The sequence below is a fragment of the Thermobia domestica genome, chromosome 10 (assembly GCF_964235325.1).
Source record: "Thermobia domestica chromosome 10, izTheDome1.hap1.1, whole genome shotgun sequence".
Lineage (NCBI taxonomy): Eukaryota > Metazoa > Arthropoda > Insecta > Zygentoma > Lepismatidae > Thermobia > Thermobia domestica.
In genome coordinates this window covers 52532771-52551183 of record NC_137463.1, presented here as the reverse complement: position 1 = coordinate 52551183, position 18413 = coordinate 52532771, and positions in this window count along the sequence as shown.

Genomic DNA, 18413 nt, shown 5'->3' with positions numbered 1-18413 from the left:
TCAGTACAGGCGTCCTCTCTCCATAACAGAGGATAGAGGTTAAAATAAAGCAAATATTGCTGAGCAAAATGAACTCAGAATGTTGTTCATTCCAATCCTTCGGAGAGTGTTACTAATAATATAGACGGTCAGTTCTCTCAACCCAGCATAAAGCTTACTGTTTTCAAATGGCACTGCATCGTGCTATTTCAAATTTAAATGTGAAACGAAACCTTACACTTATTATGTTATGTTGCAAACTAAGAGGAGACCAAAATTTTTCATGTTTGTGACCCTATAGTTTCCCTAGTTCGCAACACTAATAACAAATGTGATATTATAACTTTTCGTTTCATATGTAATTTAAAATATGTAATAATCTGGTAGTACTGTTTTTAAAAATATAACTTTATGTTGTGTTGGCAACATATCTAACTTCAGCGATATCACAGAGTGTATCATACAATGTCTCCCCGGACGATATTTGCATAAAATGTCAGTATTTCTTGTTTGTTAGTTTAGAACGTTATGAACACGTATCAAGATAAATGATTCACAATTTATTATACAGAATGTTTCAGATAAAACGTCCAATATAAATTACAAACTCTTAAAGATAAAGTGATGAAACAACAAGTGAGTAAGGAATATGTCATGTCATTTCCCTCGTTCAACGTTTATTTCATCTCTTTATTCACACAATACCACTACCTCCAGAATCTAATATCCTCCCATGAAAGCTTCTCATTCCTTGCTAAGTTCATCCACATCTTCCCAGTGCTGGGCATAATGTTCACATCCTGAGGGATCATAAACATTGTTGAGTACTAGGTACCTCTACGGGAGCCAATGATATGTGTAAACTCCATTTGAAAAAGAAGCAAGCAAATTTTTCCCGAATGAGAAGTGTCCAAACCCCTGCCTTCCTCTAGTTACGGTACATTACCGGATGCTATGACTGATGTAGACCGTCTTACAAATAGGTACTGTCATGTAGGAGGCTGAGCTCTCCTCCCGTAGCGACGTCAAATCAATCCATATTTCATGTTGAAACATCACATATACTCTTGCGCCCTATGGTCTGTGTTATTGTTCCGATTGAAAGTTGACAGAATCTCACCTTCCCCGGCAGAGATCCCTTATTACTATCTATAAATAGGTTCATAATTATATAAGAATCAACAATGCCTTTGCACAACATGGTTTTGCTTCTCTCCACTTTGGATTAGAGAAACAGTGCATGCAAAGAATAATACACATATCAATTTAAATTTTTGGGAGCCTCTATGTTTTTCAACATGGGTTTGCTGCCGTCTATAGGGGATCATCACTCTTGTGTGCTGGAAAGAAGAGAATGAACACGGATACAACATTAATGAAGGCAAAATTAACGATTATGACCATAGTGGTGTTAGTCATCGGTACTAATCCTGGTGTACAGAGTAGTCAAATTCCTCAAAATTTGCTTCAATGATCCCCAGAATCTAAATACATTTGCTTTCACCTTTGAGTGATTAACAAAGAAACACAAATACACTTGTATATGAATGATGCAGCCAAAAGTTATACAGACATTGGAACCGCCTCTTTGTCTTCATTTTATGTAGTAGATCTCGTTTCATTGTACAGGTTTCTAAATAGATCATTAAACTCCAATTAAACATCGCATATAGGTATTAAAGGGATTGATATAGTTTACAAAATACATTTCGATAAGTTTGCTGTGGTTTTGGGTATAAAATATAACAACATTCAAGATGATGAACTCTAGATCAATACAATAAAATTGGAAAAAGGAATGTATCGAACCATCTTGTGTGGGATATGAAATAAGATATGACAAGAATGCTACATGTATAAGATTTAGTTTATGTGGGTTTTATTATTGTGTTTGTGATCACACCAGGTCAGGCCCGTATCAATGGGGGTCTAGGGGACCGCCTTCCCCTAAATTTTTGCTGAGCCCTAAAAGTTTCACGGTAAGGTTCCAATTGATGGGTTGGCTACAAGCCTGCATCAGGTATAACGATCTGAACTGACTAACATACAGTTTTAATCATAATTAGTATCTGTTTACGGTTTCTAGACGTCCTGTATACACATATTACTACTTACGGTTTCCATATTTTGCAATCTGTTTTCCTGTCCCACACAAACGTTGAACAGGACACACATTTCTCCTGTATTTGTTTACTAATACTGGCAGTCAAAATTTTGAAATCATAACTAAGTATTGAAAGACAAACAGTTGCTAAGAAATTCCAAATCAGCAGATAAATATATTGATGAAGACTGTTGTTAAAGATCAATTAGTGCTAGAAAGTTCCTTACGAAGATTATGAAGTACCTCTTAATTAAAATGTTCAAACAAATATGTATACTGTTTACAAGGTTAAATTATTTAGTTAAAAATGACAAAACATATGTATTACTTATGTGTATATTACTTATGTATAACGAAACTTATGTGTACAGAGATACGCTTTTATTATTATTATTATTATTATTATTATTATTATTATTATTATTATTATTATTATTATTATTACAATATATTTGACAACGTGCATCCTGAATTTTAAGTGGAGAAAGATGGCGAACCAATATCTATCAATACTGGAGTTTCATCCTGTCATTTTCTTTAAAATGAATATAGTCAGAGGGTTAGTGAGTATTTAAAAATATACACCTAAAACAGGACATTTCACGCAGCATCAGTAAATTTATTAATTATTTCATTTAAGTATTATCCACTTTTTTATACGTCATCATTGTTGGGTAATTACGTGTAAGAAAGGTTTTCCTACATGATGCGTTGAAAACGCTTAAAACATTAAAAATATTAACCGGCGTAAATACGTAAAAAAAAACAGATCTACAAATTAAAATAAAACGTTTTCGTTCTGGTTACTGCTTGGATTGACAAATTAAAATGCTGGTTGCTTACAAATTGGTTGGATTCTCGCTGGAGATTTCAATTCTGTAAGTTGTCTTATTAAGCTCCTAAAGTAGCTTCGACTGCATAAAAAATAAATAAGTATTACAATATTTGCGAATGATTATGTTTAAACAAAACACTTTTTAATGCTTTGCGTATTAAGTAATCTGTGGTCAACAAAGATTTTAAGTCAGGGAAGCTATAGTGAAAACAAGGGACGATTGTATAATGTAACAATTATGCTGTCTTCTAATATATATTCGGCTTCTAAGTCACCGCTTTTTGCACTCACAAAGATTCATTCCACTTCACACTTGCTGTCTTCTAAAGCTTTGTCAGTTTCAGTTTTCAATGGTTTCTTCGCTCCACGTTATAAACAAGGGTAATTTAATAAGTAATAATAACAACAGGCTACATACCGGTATAATCTTTTCTAGTCTGTTATTAATGTAAATTACAAAATACTACATTTCGCTTCATTTGATGCAACTAGCAAATTTAAGATATAGTGGATTTTTAGTGGTATCCCGTGTGCAATTTAATGGTAGAGTATTGTGGATGGTATCGTTTTGTTCCTTATAAGGTAAGGAACGAGAAAAGTGATGGTGGAGATGTCAAACCCGCGACTGGGACGGGGTGGGGGAGAAAGATGAGTCATCGTTCGCTTATTTCCTTATAACTTCGCTCCTAATCATTCAATTTTAATTTTCTTTTTCATTTCTTAAAGAAAGGACTTAGTACGTTCTACGCATTATGTTATTAGCACCTTTTACGTAAATGTAGCCGTTTAGGTTTTTTTTTTAAGTATTTTTTCTAAGAATAATATTTCATTTGACAAAATAATCATTTTTGTATTATTTATTTGTGCCAAATAGCTAAATTTATAAAAGGAGCATGAAACACAAATATTTTTTTTATTTTCAAAATCATTGTTTTGTAAAACGTAAGGAAAAAGAACAATATACAAAATCTAATATTTCACTCAAGAGAAGCCATTAATATTTTGTAATTATCATTACACCTATTCCTACAATTTATTATATTGTGTGATCCACATACATGTTAATTCTTTAGATATTCATGATTATTTTAGAAATATATTTTAATTATCATGGAATAAGTACTCTAGTCATGTGTTTTCTTATTATATTTATTTACTGAAAAATAAAGGATTCTGGTGTGAATCCACATGTTAGTCATCGGGACACTTCCAGGATCCGAAGTTGTCCTTCTTACTTCAGTCTTCATAACATTAATTCTTCTTAATATTTTAATATATACTACACTACACTATGAGACCACATTCAGAACGCACTAAGAAAAAACAAGAAATGGTGAAAAGGGGGACAAAGGAAACTCACAAACACTTCCTGATTTCCGCTTCTTCACGTCACAGGAATTTTACGCTGTTCAACTGCTCGGCAGCAGGTCGAAAAACAAACGGACTGGTTCATGAACTCAGTTCCTTCTTGTTTCACGAGAGATTATTTCCTTCGCATTATCCTAGTAACAGATTCCATATCTGCGTAGTCTGCTTCGAGGTACCCATATCATAACCATGATTCAAGTTCATCGCTGAGAGAAACTCTTTAGGCCCACAAAGATTATCACACATTATTGGCTTGCATTGCCCTTTGTCATTAACAGTCCAACCCCAGTCAGTCACTGTAGGAATTCAGGATTCGCAATATGTGCTTTACGCCTTATTAGGGCTTCTTTTTATGGTCGGACGCAGAGTATCTTGTGTTGGATTCATGCATGATCTATATAGACTTGCTTTTTAGTAAAAAAACCACTACCGCGTTTCTTTTAGAGATGTTATCTTTGGGATACTTAAGTATAGAGTGCGTATAAATGCTTCCAGAACTCGGAACATTTCTTTACTAAAAGTATTTTTTTCCAGTGATAACTAAGCGTCAAGTACTTTCTTAACAGCGTCCATAAATGTATTAAAGAAACTTGTTTCTGTTATACAATAAAATGATCTGGTTATATCAGTTCCTGAGAGGGAATGCAATCTAATCAGTGCATCAGCTCGTTTGTGACCTAATGCTTGATGTACCATACGAACAGAGATCTCACGTGTTTTAGCTCCTGAGGCGACATACCTGTGGAAGTTGAGGGTAGAAATTCATCGCTAATACTAGGATATCAGTATCGGGAGAAAATATTCTTAGAGTTATGCTCCAAAATAAATAATACAAAAATGATTATTTTGTCAAATGAAATATTTTTTCTTAGGAAAAATATTTTTTTTTTTGAAATTTTATCCAAAATGACTACATTTACGAAAAAGATGCTAATAACATAATGTGTAGAACGTACTTAGACCTTCCTTTAAAAAAGATAAGAAAATTAAAACCGAATGATTAGGAGCGAAGTTATAAGAGGTTAAACGAACGATCACCCATCATTCTCTCCGCTTCCTCCTCCCAGTAGCGGGTCTTACATGTCCACCATCAATTTCCTCATTCCCTACCTTATAAGGAACAAAATGATACCATCCATAATACTCTACAATTAAATTGCACACGGGATGTAAAGAAGTGACCACTAGAAAACCGAATAATACTGTAATTTGTGTTTTGATTTTGAGCGTATGTTGCTTTTGAGTGATTTTATTTTGGTTTCTGTTAAAAAAAAACAACAGAAACGTAGTTTTTATATCTCCTTAAAAATGTGTGTCGTAAATTACTAGTACATTACGTGTAATTATGTAAAAAAAAATACACGTTATTTACGCAAATTATCTTACCAACCCTGCATGTCATATTTGTTCCATTTTTCTTCCATTGATTTCCAAACATTTACAATATTATTAGCGCTTAACGAAAACAATGCTCAATGATAAGGCAGATTACGATGAACAGATCTCATTGACGGAAACAAAATTACATTAACGAGTATTAAATCTCATTTTCACTTTTTTTAAAAAAAATGGAGAAAAAGTAATTTCTTAGTAAACATGACTTTTTTGGCGAGAATCGTGTCACCTCCTGAGGTGAAACTAATGCTGATTATAATATTATTCTCTTTACTGTTTAAAATTACAATCCTATAGTTTATGGCATGGTAAATGAGGAATACCAAAAAGTGTAATTAACTACTAATTAATTTCCATATAGCTTCCCAGTCGGCGGTTCTAACGACTTTCTGCACTCACAATGATTCATTCCACTTCATACTTGCCGTCGACTAAGTTTTGTCCGTTCAGTTCCAATGCTGTGTTTCTGTCTATTCAAGGAAAAGACATATATCGTTCGATATATCATATAGAGGTAAACAAATAGTATCCTTTACAGAAAATTTTAACGTGTGATAATTCGAAAAAGAAATATTTTTAAAAATCATTATATTACGCTAAAATGTAAGTCGTTCGTTGTCACTAATAGAAGTTTTAGTTTTACTGGAAGAACTTGATGTTTATTTACATACTGTGTATTCTTCATCAATAATAATTGCAGTTGTTAGTTTTACTAAAGGAACTTAATCTTTATTAAAATACTATGTATTCGTTGTCAATAATAATTACAAGTGTTAGCTTTACTGGAAGAACTTGATGTTTATTTGCATACTGTGTATTCTTTATCAATAATAATTACAGGGGTTAGTTTTACTAGAAGAACTTGATGTTTATTTACATACTATGTATTCGTTGTCAATAATAATTACAATTGTTAGCTTTACTGGAAGAACTTGATGTTTATTTGCATACTGTGTATTCTTTATCAATAATAATTACAGATGTTAGTTTTACTGGAAGAACTTGATGTTTATTTACATACTGTGTATTTGTTGTCAATAATAATTACAAGTGTTAGCTTTACTGAAAGAACTTAATAATATTTACATACTGTGCATTTTTATCAATACTAATTACAGGTGTTAGATTCACTGGAACAACTTGATGGTTATTTAAATACTGTGTATTCTTTATCAATACTAATAACAGGTGTTAGTTTTACTGGAAGAACTTCATGTTTATTTAAATACTGTGTATTCCTTGTCAATAATAGTTGTGGAGTTTATTATCAAAACATCTCTTGTCCAGTTTTTTGAAAATCGAGATATCAATATACACGGAATCATCGAATAATTATTTACATCTTTGTACTTCTATTTCTGGTCAAAACGTCCCAGAACGCAGAGAAAAATGAACTTGAAATATCCACTTTTATTCAAAACGTCTCTTGTCCACTGCAAAATGGCGGACACCTTACAGCAATAAAGTTGCAAAGCAAAACGTGCTATGTCCATTCCCATTTGAACACAATTATCGCTGTTTTATTTCAAACTGTCTCTTGTCCATTGATTTTCCTCAGCAATTACTTGACACAAAAGTGCATCTAGAGTTATTGCTTTCTAGAATATTTAATGGGTATTTAAGTCCACAAACCAGTTGGTTGGTACCTTTGGGTCAGCCGAGATAATTGACAAAAGATTTGTTCGATAACCTTATATTTTATGGTGATTGCATTCTTGAGGTCATATCAGTCACTTATTTCTTCCATTTGTTCCAGTTAGTTCTTAGTAAAATTGGTGCTTGAAGTTTGAAAGCACTCAGAAAAGTTATTTATCAGACGTCTGTGGAGTATCGCAGTTCATTTTCATAGATATGAGTTGTAACCAAGAAGAAGAAAATTTCAGATTTACATTATATTGTATCAAATTGTATCTTGTCCGATAGATTTGCTTTGAAAACGTCCCTTGTCCATTTTTTAGTTTCAAAGTGTTTCTTGTCCAAATTAAATATCTTTATTATTCAATACTTGTGTCTTGAATAATGGAATTTGTTTATAAAATAAGGCAATAATGGTTTAAAGAATTTCTATACCAAATGTTACAATATTTAATAACCTTTTAAAATAATTATTAGTTTTCTTCGATTTGCGAAAATTCTTGTTGGGTGTACAAGGGACGTTTTGATAATAATATCCACAATTACAAGTGTTAGCTTTACTGGAAGAACTTGATATTTATTTACATATTATGTATTCTTTATCAACAATAATTAGAGGTGTTAGATTTGCTAGAAGAACTTGATGTTTATTTACATACTATGTATTCGTTGTCAATAATAATTACAGTTGTTAGTTTTACTGTAAAGGCTTGATGTTTGTTTACATACTATGTATGTATGTTAATACACAGTAAACTTACGGACTGTATCTGTTGTTGTTTGTCTTGTCTCAACGGTAACAAAAATATTTGGCGCGTACTATAAAAAATACACAATTCCAGTAAGGGAAACAATCAAGCTTATGAATAACAATCAGGCATGCTATGCTTTGGCCAATAGCAGACTCAGTGAATAATGAACGAACTAAACAATTACATAAAATTAAATGAATATTAAATAAGGTAGAGTGTTTCGTGTTTCCTGTTAAATTGAAATTATTAATTTCTTATATTATTAAGAATCTAAGGTGTTCTAGTGTTTCTAGTTGCAGGTGTTATGCATCAAAACTCTTCCATTAATTTTATTCTAATTAATTTCGTGATGCGTAAATATATGAGTATGCAACATGTAAATATATTGCAAAAAAAAAAAAAAATATTGAAATTTGAAATAATAAGTTTAACATTTTAAGCTAAAAAATCATGGTATCACAACTTGTCTGAAGCTTATCATTCTTTCTAAATCCTTTAGTTCTTCATATATATAAGTATAATATTATATTTACTTTTTATGTGTCACATTCCAGTAATAAGTTTCACAGTGCTCAATTAAAATTAAATTACAAAGATAGCCTCATTTCCTTGAATCTAATGAGTGTGTGACCAATTTTAATTGAATGAAGCTTGAAACGACCGCAGCCATGGTAATAAAGAAGAAAATAAATTTGAGAGAGAGAGAGAGAGAGAGAATGTTAATAGCCAGAAATGAATTTAACCATAAATTAGAACTTTTTCCTTCGCTAAAAAAAGAAGTAATATTGAATTTCAGAACAGGAAATCCCATGTTTTTTTTTTCTTCATGTTTAAGGGTTTTCCTGAAATAGATTGAATTATTTTAATATTATATAATTGATGTTAAGTATATCACTTCAATTAAATATAAATAACGTAAAACGCAGGCAACCGATAAATATAAGAGCTAAAATTGTTAAAATATATAAAAGTTTATTTATTATATTAACCAATAAATTTACTTGTAAATATCAATAACATTGAATATTATTTTAATTCCATAAATTGCGATAAACAATAAATTATATTGTTAATGTGGTATATAATCTTAGTAACTTTAATACGACAATAAAATTAATAATTATATTGTATATAGATATGTGTGCAAATATAAAAGTGAAATCGACATTGTATGTTACATCTTAACGGAAATATACAAATTCATTTGAAATGAGCTTTTGAACAAAATATCTATAGTGAACTAGAGTTTCGTCATTTTGCTTGTATCAAAAAGTGTGTCCTAGGAGGAAGTAGTGACGTTTTAATAATCAAATATATGAAGGAAATGAAACTTGGTCTATTAACTTCTCAAGAAAGTACTATTTTGACGCGTTTTCGAACTTAATTGAATATTACGGATCTAAGGAGGAAAGTGGTCAGTTCAAATATTTTCTGTCCATATTCGAATAGACGTTCTCTGTGTCATCATTACAGGAAAGTTGTTGTACTTTGAAATGAATCGTTTTAGCTTCTGATTGAGAACGTCTATATCAGAACATGGGAAATGATAAGGTACAATGGGAAATGATAAGGTACAAATATCGTATCATTTGTATTAAAATGTGTACCTTAAAGCGGGAGTGGATTGAAAACTTTGTACCTGTCCTTCTGATACTAATCTTAGAAATTCATGTGGACAATTTGCTAGTTATACCCATAAGCAAAGATACCCAAACTTATGAGATTGATGTTCATGATGTGGAGGCCGCGGTGGCTCAGTGATAGAGCGTTCACCTCTGGTGCTTGGGGTCCCGGGTTCGATCCCAGCCCCCGCCAAGTCAACTTTGTGGTGGACAAACACCATGTGCGTGGGTTTCCTCGGGGTTCTCCAGTTTCCTCCCACTTTCTTCATTCCACTATTTCATTCATTACTGATCATCACCGTCTCCTTTAGCCTCACCGGCATAACCGTAAAACGTAAAACTCAAAGATTTCATTTCATTTCATGTTGACGTTCATGAGTTCGGAACTCACGCTTACTCGATCTCACCCTCACCAAGTGAGCGTCAGGTTAAGTAAGCGCGAGTTATAAATCATGATGTGAGTGTGAGGTCTAGTGAGCGTGATGTAGGAATAGTGTGAGTGTGAGGTACGAGTGAGCGTGTTGTTGAAAGGATGCTGTGATCGTGAGTTTGAGTGAGCGTGTGGTCGAGATAATGTAAGAGTGAAGTTATGAGAGCGTAAGGTTGAGAAGATGTGAATGTGAGGTAGGGTTTACGATGTGAGTGTGAGGTCCAGTGACCGTGAGTTTCAGTGAGGTTAGTCCAAAGTGTCTATCTTTGCACAGGAATGTGTTTTTTCTCTTATATTGTAGGTGAACGTTACACGTGATACTACGCTGCATTTCAAGAGATGGTTCTTATGTGATAAAAATATTTCTTTAAAATTAATTCTCCTTTAAAGTAAAAAAAATATGGTGTAAATTAATCACTCCCCCGTCAAAATAACCCAATTATCTTAATATATATAGCATCACTACTTGCTAATTTACTGGCCTTCCAGCCTGTAAAGAGACTAGCGCTCGCGAGTTTTGAGCACGAAATCCTGAATACGATCCCGATAGGAGAGCTTTAATAATTGAAAGCGTTATGGTTGTTTCGATTCAGGTTTAACCTGTAGGTCCACATTTGACATAGCCTCGGTGCTAGAAAGAACGCGAAGTTTAAACAAAACTATACATTCAGTCATATAGTAGACTCTATACAGTAAATGTAGTTGTTCTACAATGAGTAAAAATAAGTTATCATTTCAAATTTTCTTGCTTTATCAATCTTCAAAACTTTGATTTCTCTTCATCACAAGATTACAGTGTACGAAAATTATATATATATATATATATATATATATATATATATATATATATATATATTATTTATACAAAAATTAGGTCGTGACATTTGATAAAGGGCTAACCGAAAAGAAATTAAACACCCAAAAAAGGGCAAACTGAAAAAAAGAGGAAAACTTAATGAAAAGAAAACTACTCTGAAGTTTTCCCTTAAATATGCAAATGGAACAAAAGCTTTCGTTTACTTCCTCATTCTTTTGATACCTAATAAAGATTTTTCTTTCTATATATGGGATTGGGAAGAAGACAGGAAAATCCCACCACTACCATCTTGCCTTCTGCGTGCTTCTTGTGTACAAATCTTAAGTTTCTTCAAGTCCTTCAACTTAATTCAAACAAATTCTTCTTGCTTTTCTTTACTCATTCTCCGTCTCTTTCCTTTTTATTTCTTGTTATTTTTTTTTTTTGGAGGGGGAGTTTGAAGGCAGGGCTTAAAGGGATAAAAATCTTTTCACTAATGTATCATTAATAGTCGTTGCTTGCTAAAGAGTACGTCAGTCCGTTTCAATTTTTCTTCTTCTCTTCCCTCTATATCACCCCCTTTACTCTCTTTCTATCCCCCTATCAGCAATCCAGCTTGCCCATCAAACTTCACTGTGTTCAGTCTACGACAACCATTCCCCCACCATCACCATCAGATCCCTATTCCCACCACCTCCAAATCTTAGTCTTTTCTTACTACTACCCTTTAAAAACCTCTCAACCAAGACTATAGTTCTTCTTTTTTCTTCTTCTATAACTTTTTTCTTTTTTTCGTTTTTCAGTAAAGAAAACCCACTTCAAAAACTCTTCTAACATTTCCTTTCTGATCAAAGTCACCATCCAACCTCACCCCACTGTTTCTATCCGTTTTCCGTGAGGCGTTCAGGACGCTTGTCTAACGATTTATGAAGAACTTAAATCTCGAAAAATCTTTAACAGTATAAAGTTTTCTAACCAGCAAATGGGAACAGATCGGATACAAGAAGTAAAAAAATGAAAGTACAAACCAAGAAGAGAACGTAACGAAAGAAACTGTTAAGCAAAGGACGAGAATTATCGATAAAATAGGAAATGATATTAGAAAATCATAATCGATCAGTATGATCATGTTGTTACGAGTTTTTGTTTTCGTTTTTGATATATTATCTCGTATATCGAAAAAGAGAAGTACTTAAAATAAAGTATATTGTTCTATCCTAAATATCATTTACCTGTGAAACACAGAATTATAGTTGAATCGTAAAAGAACGACGAAAAGGAAAAGCATAAACTGATTCATATAAATATGCCTAAGTAAGAACATATGAATGCCACTATATGTTGAAACATTAAGCAATTTAAATAAATTAACGTTTGTTTCACACGAAGGTTTCTCCTTGGTTAAACTATATGAAGTTGATGTTAGTTAAAACTACATATTAGAGGCCAAGAGTGATTTAGTTAGAGATTGCTTCCTCTGGGGCGTAGGATACCTGGTTCGATCCCCACCGAAATAAGTTTGTGATTGACAACATCGTGCTCGTAGGTTTTCTCGGGGTACTCCCGTTTCCTCCTACATTCCCATTGCACAAATTGTTTCATCATCATTCACTTACTTTAATCGTCAGTTTCCCTTAATCAAAAAATGCATAAACGAGGGACGTTAAACTAAAAGATACAATTTTCATTTCATTTTTAAAACGATGTATGATTGCTGTTGCATGAAAGATAAAACAAAGCCCCTTATTTTCTTCTTAGTTTGTCTTTATTTTCTCACTCAAATACAGGTATTTATCGTGTGTATTCTTAATTAATCAGCTGTATAACTGTAGTAAAAGTAGCTAAGGGTTTTCAAACACAATGCGTCATTTGTTCATCAATCCCACTGAATTTGACTTCTTTCAATGCTGTTTCATTTCCTCTTTTCGTTCCTTTAAGGTAGCCATAGGTCAAATTAAAAACGTGTCAGAACAGTAATGCCCACACAGAGGTATTACGACAGGCAGGATGCACTTGTGAGAATATTTGAGAGACAAACGTTTTCCTTGGAAATGGTACAGTCAAACTGGAGAACCATATATTGCAAATTTGAAGTGATAAGATGGGGGTTGGAAAGGTTCCATGTTCTCCGTTAACTCTCTATTCAAATCTGAAGTGTCTCAAATTAGTCATTTCCGTTTTCAACGTTTCATGCCATAGAAAGAATATGGCAACAGATAGCGGATAGCGGTTTCTTGAAAACGATTGAACGCCTCAAGGTAACATACCATGATTATCTATAACTCTCTACCCAAACCGGAAGTGATGCAATATTACTATTTACTATTATTTCCATTTTTATTTCGGTTTCATAAAACAAAAACGATAAAAGATATCGAGAGGTTGTTTTCTGCAAACGATTCATTACCTCAAGATAACGTACCAGGTTATCCGCAGCATTCTACGGAAAGCAGTTACTCAAATTTACTATTACTTCCAGTTTCAGTACTAATTTCCAAAGGTCAAAACCTGTATATGGATTCGAAATTGGCACGAATTGGAAATGTTTTTATCGAATTAGAGTGTTCATACTTCTTCTTTCTTACTTCTTCATCAGACTTCTTCAATACTTCTTCATTAGACGACTACGGTGAACTTCTTATGTTTCATCAAGGACGTTTTCTGTAGAATCAAAGGTGAAAGGAGACAGTACACTTGAAATCAGACTCTCTGCAAGCGGTTTGCCAGAATCCAAAGGCTGACCAGCTTAGATGGCCAAGCTTGACAAGATTTCATGCCCTCTATGACCTATGCATTTCAACGACGATTTCGTGGGTGTCATGACGGTTGACGTCAAACGATAATCCTAACAATTCTCTCACGTGATGAAGGAGAGATATGCTGTGCTGACTGAAGTACAGATTAACCCTTTCCGGTACCCGGCTTTTAGGCTATTTTTTAGACTTTCAGTCAAGCAGCTACTGCATCGTCACTATTTATCCTAGGATCATGGTTTATACCTTATTCTCTTCAAAATGGAGCTGGCTTTCAAATGATACCACTTGCATGCTCATACAATATACCAGGAGCGGGAAAAATGATGTCAAAGGGAAAATTTTGGAGGGAATTTTTTCTCGCACTTTGGGCCCCTCTGGAGCGGCCCTGTGTGAACGTAACCACCTAAAAAAAATCTGATACATAGTACTTGGTATACTGAATGTGTGTACCAAATTTCAAGTTTCTATCTTGAATACCAAGGGCGGGAGAAATTTTATCAGGAATTCCCATCATGCCCCAAATCTGATAAATACTACTAGGTGGGCTGAATGTTTATGCACAATTCCAATTTTCCAGGTGCAAAAGTAAGCCCGCCAAAAATATATATACCGACAATGTCCCATATTCCCGTATACAGAGGGAAATTTTTAAACATTCACTGAGATATCCCTAATTACCCTAGAACCATGGTTTGCACATTATTCTCTTCAGAATAGAACTGCCTTTCAGGCGGTACCATTTCCTTCTCTCTGTCATGTATCTAAGGCGAGAAAATCCCGTGAATGGGACTTTTTGGTAAAAATTTCCCTTTTTCAACGTTTAGCCCCTCTGTACCCTCCTGTTTTAACACAGAAGTACGAAAAAATCTGGTAAATACTCCTCGGTGGACTGAATGTTTGTGCACAATTTCAATCTGCTGCGCGCAAAAATAAGTCCGCGAAAAAAATAATACCGAAAATGTCCACAATTCCCCTACACAGAAGTATATTTTGATAAAAATTCCCTGACACTTCCCTAATTACCCTAGGGTCATTTGTCGCACATCATTCTCTTCAGAATAGAGCTGCCTTTCAGGCGGTACCATTCACTTGTCTCTATCTTGTATCTAAGGCGGGAAAATCACGAAGAAAGGGATTTTTTGGTTAAAATATCCCTTTTTTCAACTTTTTGCCCCTCTGGATCCCGCCCCTGTTTTAACGCAGAAATCTGAAAAATCTGGTAAATACTACTCGGTGGACTGAATGTTTGTGCAAAATTTCAATCTTCTACGTGCAAAAATAAGCCCGCCAAAAAATAATGAACATAGACCGGCCCCGCAATATTAAAGAAAATATGTATTTTAGAATTATGACGTGATCACGTCCTATGTCTCGACGCAGGAAGGTGTGAAACCATACGTAAGGTCTTCTACAATGCCTCTATTCTTGAAAAAAAAACCGGACGAAAAAGCTCAAATAGGATATTTATAACGCAATGTACCATGAAACACCCCGTATGGTACAGATTGTACCATGGGAACCCCAAAGGAAATTGGGAAAGTGATGATTAAGAGGAAGTGGGTAGTGTTTGTTATAGTGAAACTTATTTCAGTTGATTTTCTATAGTTTTCTATTGTGTTCTATAGGCCTACACTCATGGCAAAGATGGAATTGTTTTTGTAATTTAAGAATTTCCATTGCATACATACTGACATTCCGGGCGATGTTTTGTGACGCGACAGATTCGATAAGATTTCAAACGGTGTCTTTACACTATTAAATTCTTGCAATGTGATTTACCAAATTAAATTCAATTTAGTCTATTTTACTCTTTTGCACGTAAGGAGCTTCTCCGTGGCTAAGCGGTTAGCATACGAGCCTTTGGCGTGGGATACCCGGGTTCGATTCCCGGCGGGAGCTCAGGTGGTCCGAATTCCACGTTAATCAGTAGGTCCACGTCTCATATACCCTCGCTACTAAACGGGACGTTAAACTCAACAACAATCTTTTGTACGTAAAATGATAAGCTTCTTGCTAGATGTATCAAACATGTCCCATTGTTCTTTTTCGGATTGTACTCTATGTACTTTCGGTTCTAGTTATAATATATTGAACGAAGTGTTGTTTAAGTGTTTATTAGACAAAGTGTTACCTGTTTTTCGTATAATGTTTATAATGAGTAAATAGTTGTAGGTGCATATGAGACAGATATAGCTAATAAATTATTTTATATTTGTTATGAGACATGTGGTTAAATTTGTGGAAATAGTTGTCACTACTATTATTGTTTGTATTAAAGGTATAGGCTACTAAATAATTGAGGAGTTCTATGTAATAAAGGCCCATAATGAAAAGACCATGTTCTGAGAAAATAGCATGTAAACATTTCAAATATAGATATATTTTTTATTTAAAGTTTATACATGTGGACCCTACAAGAGAAACATAGATTTATTTTTTTTAATACAAAATACGAAATACAAAGAAACTAGCAGTTTGTTTCAGTGTAACATAAATATGAATGCTATTAAAAAAAAAAAGTTTACATACGTGTTAATTTTAGAGAGAACGACTTTGCAGGATTCTCGCGTATATGTATCCCAGCAATCGTGTGATACACTTTGTGGAAAGGAACTAAGAAATTTAATTGCAAAGTAAAGAACATAGTATAAAGTAAAGAGAGCAATATATGTGTAACAATAATATATTAAAGTAGTCAATGTATTATGTAGAAACTGGACATGTCGGCACTAGAAACAGTTTATGCACTATGTAGGGCTGATAAAACACTCATGAAGATCATCTTATGCATCCCCGCTGTTTGGTTCTTGGTTTACAGTTTGGGCTTGACGAAACACTTTCTCAAACCAGTCAACAACATCTGGGTTCACAAAAGGGAACAAACTCCGTACCAGTGGCGGCCGGTGGATTGTGGTTTTGGGTGTTGCAGTACGAACGATAAGAGACAGAAAATACAAAGTGGACTCATTGACTAATCAGCATAACTTTAGATGCAAATGCTATGTGACATGCTAAATTAAATAAAATTCTGATTTTAAAAAATAAAAAATGCAGAACATTTTATCCGATTAACCACCTTAATTAATTAGTAAGTTTATTCTCCTCTCTGCGATTGGAGCAAATCTGTCTAATACATGCTGGTTGAACTCTGATATTCTTATTGTCAGGTCTTTTTCGATGGAAAGCATAACAAATGGTGATAACCTGTCTTGGGACATTCAATTCCTTTGGAAGTGTCAATTCTTTTTCATGTAGAAAAATACTTTTCGTCTTTTGCTGACGCCATAGGTACAATTAATATTAATTTCAGAAGCTTTGAGATTCACTAGATATTTTTCTAGATTATTGCGAACGATTCATTCTAGCAAACTCAGTCCCTGACAGTGATCCGAATTCCTCTTCACCGTTGACTGAATAGAGTTCGTAACAGAGATTAGTGTTATAAAAAATATTCCATTGAACACACTTTATTCACAGTTTATCCAGGAAAATTTAAAATAAATTGAGGAAATGTATCTAGTGCAAACAACATTACTGCCATAAAACATCCTGTAAATTTAAACTGGATTTTTTTTTCAAACACTCTCCTGAATTGTCCTTTGCTTGTTTTGTCTAAGCAATTAATTGCAAGTTTTTCCTCAGTTGAAAGCTGGTCAATGTTTTTTGTAAGTTATTTACAGAAGTCACGGTATACAATTCATTCAGAATTTGTAGGTTATTTACAAAATTAAAGCACACACAATAAAATTAAATCTAATAAATAAAAACCAAAACAGTGATACAAAAGAGGTACTGGTATACGAATTCCGAATGTCACATATTCATACATCAGCACACACACATGTGCGTAAAGGAAAAACTACATTCCAAATCATCCGTCTTGGTTGTTACGAAATGCACGATGAACACAATATACTTCCACATGAGGCGAAACAATGCTTATCAATGTCATATGTTCTGGAAAGGAAACCTCGAAATCCGCCAGATGTAGGATCAGCATGTATACCTAACAGAAGGTAAAAGTCGAAGAACATCAAAACAAACAGCACTGCCAGTTCTACACCCAGAAATGTGTGTTGGGAGTAGTGCTCTCAAACAAGACGGGTTGGGTCAACTTGGGTCGGGTTGTCGGGTCAGGCTACTCGGGTCGGGTAAATCGGGTCAGCTCGGGTCGGGTTGTCGGGTCGGGTTATTCGGGTCGGGTCAATCGGGTCAGCTCGGGTCGGGTCAGTCGGGTCAGCTAGGGTCGGGTCAGTCGGGTCAGTTCACTTTGGTCAACTGAGTTTAAGTTGAGCTTAAACTCGGCTGGAGTCGAAAGCTGCTGTTTTTCACTAACTGCCTAATTAAAAATAGCAATTTTCAATTGATTTTATAGAAACCATAAATCTATATTGAACACTTGCAGCTACTGTTTTTATGGTAAATGCTTATTTTTGTACTTGTGTGTACTTTAATTTTTAAATGTGGAAGATTGATTTTACCAATAGACTGTAATATTAATATCTACGCCAATATGGAGTCTGGATTTAGAACAAAACTAGAAGTTGTTTATGCAAGGCCAAAAGAAAGATTGGATATGGACGACCAAGCCCAAGCAGTGCCGCGGTGGCTCAGTGATAGAGAATTGATCTCTGGTGCATGATGTCCATGGTTCGATCCCAGCTTGTGTTAAGTGGGCTTTGTGGTGGAGAAACGCCGTGTAGTGGGTTTTCTCGAGGTTCTCCTGTTTCCTCCCACTTTC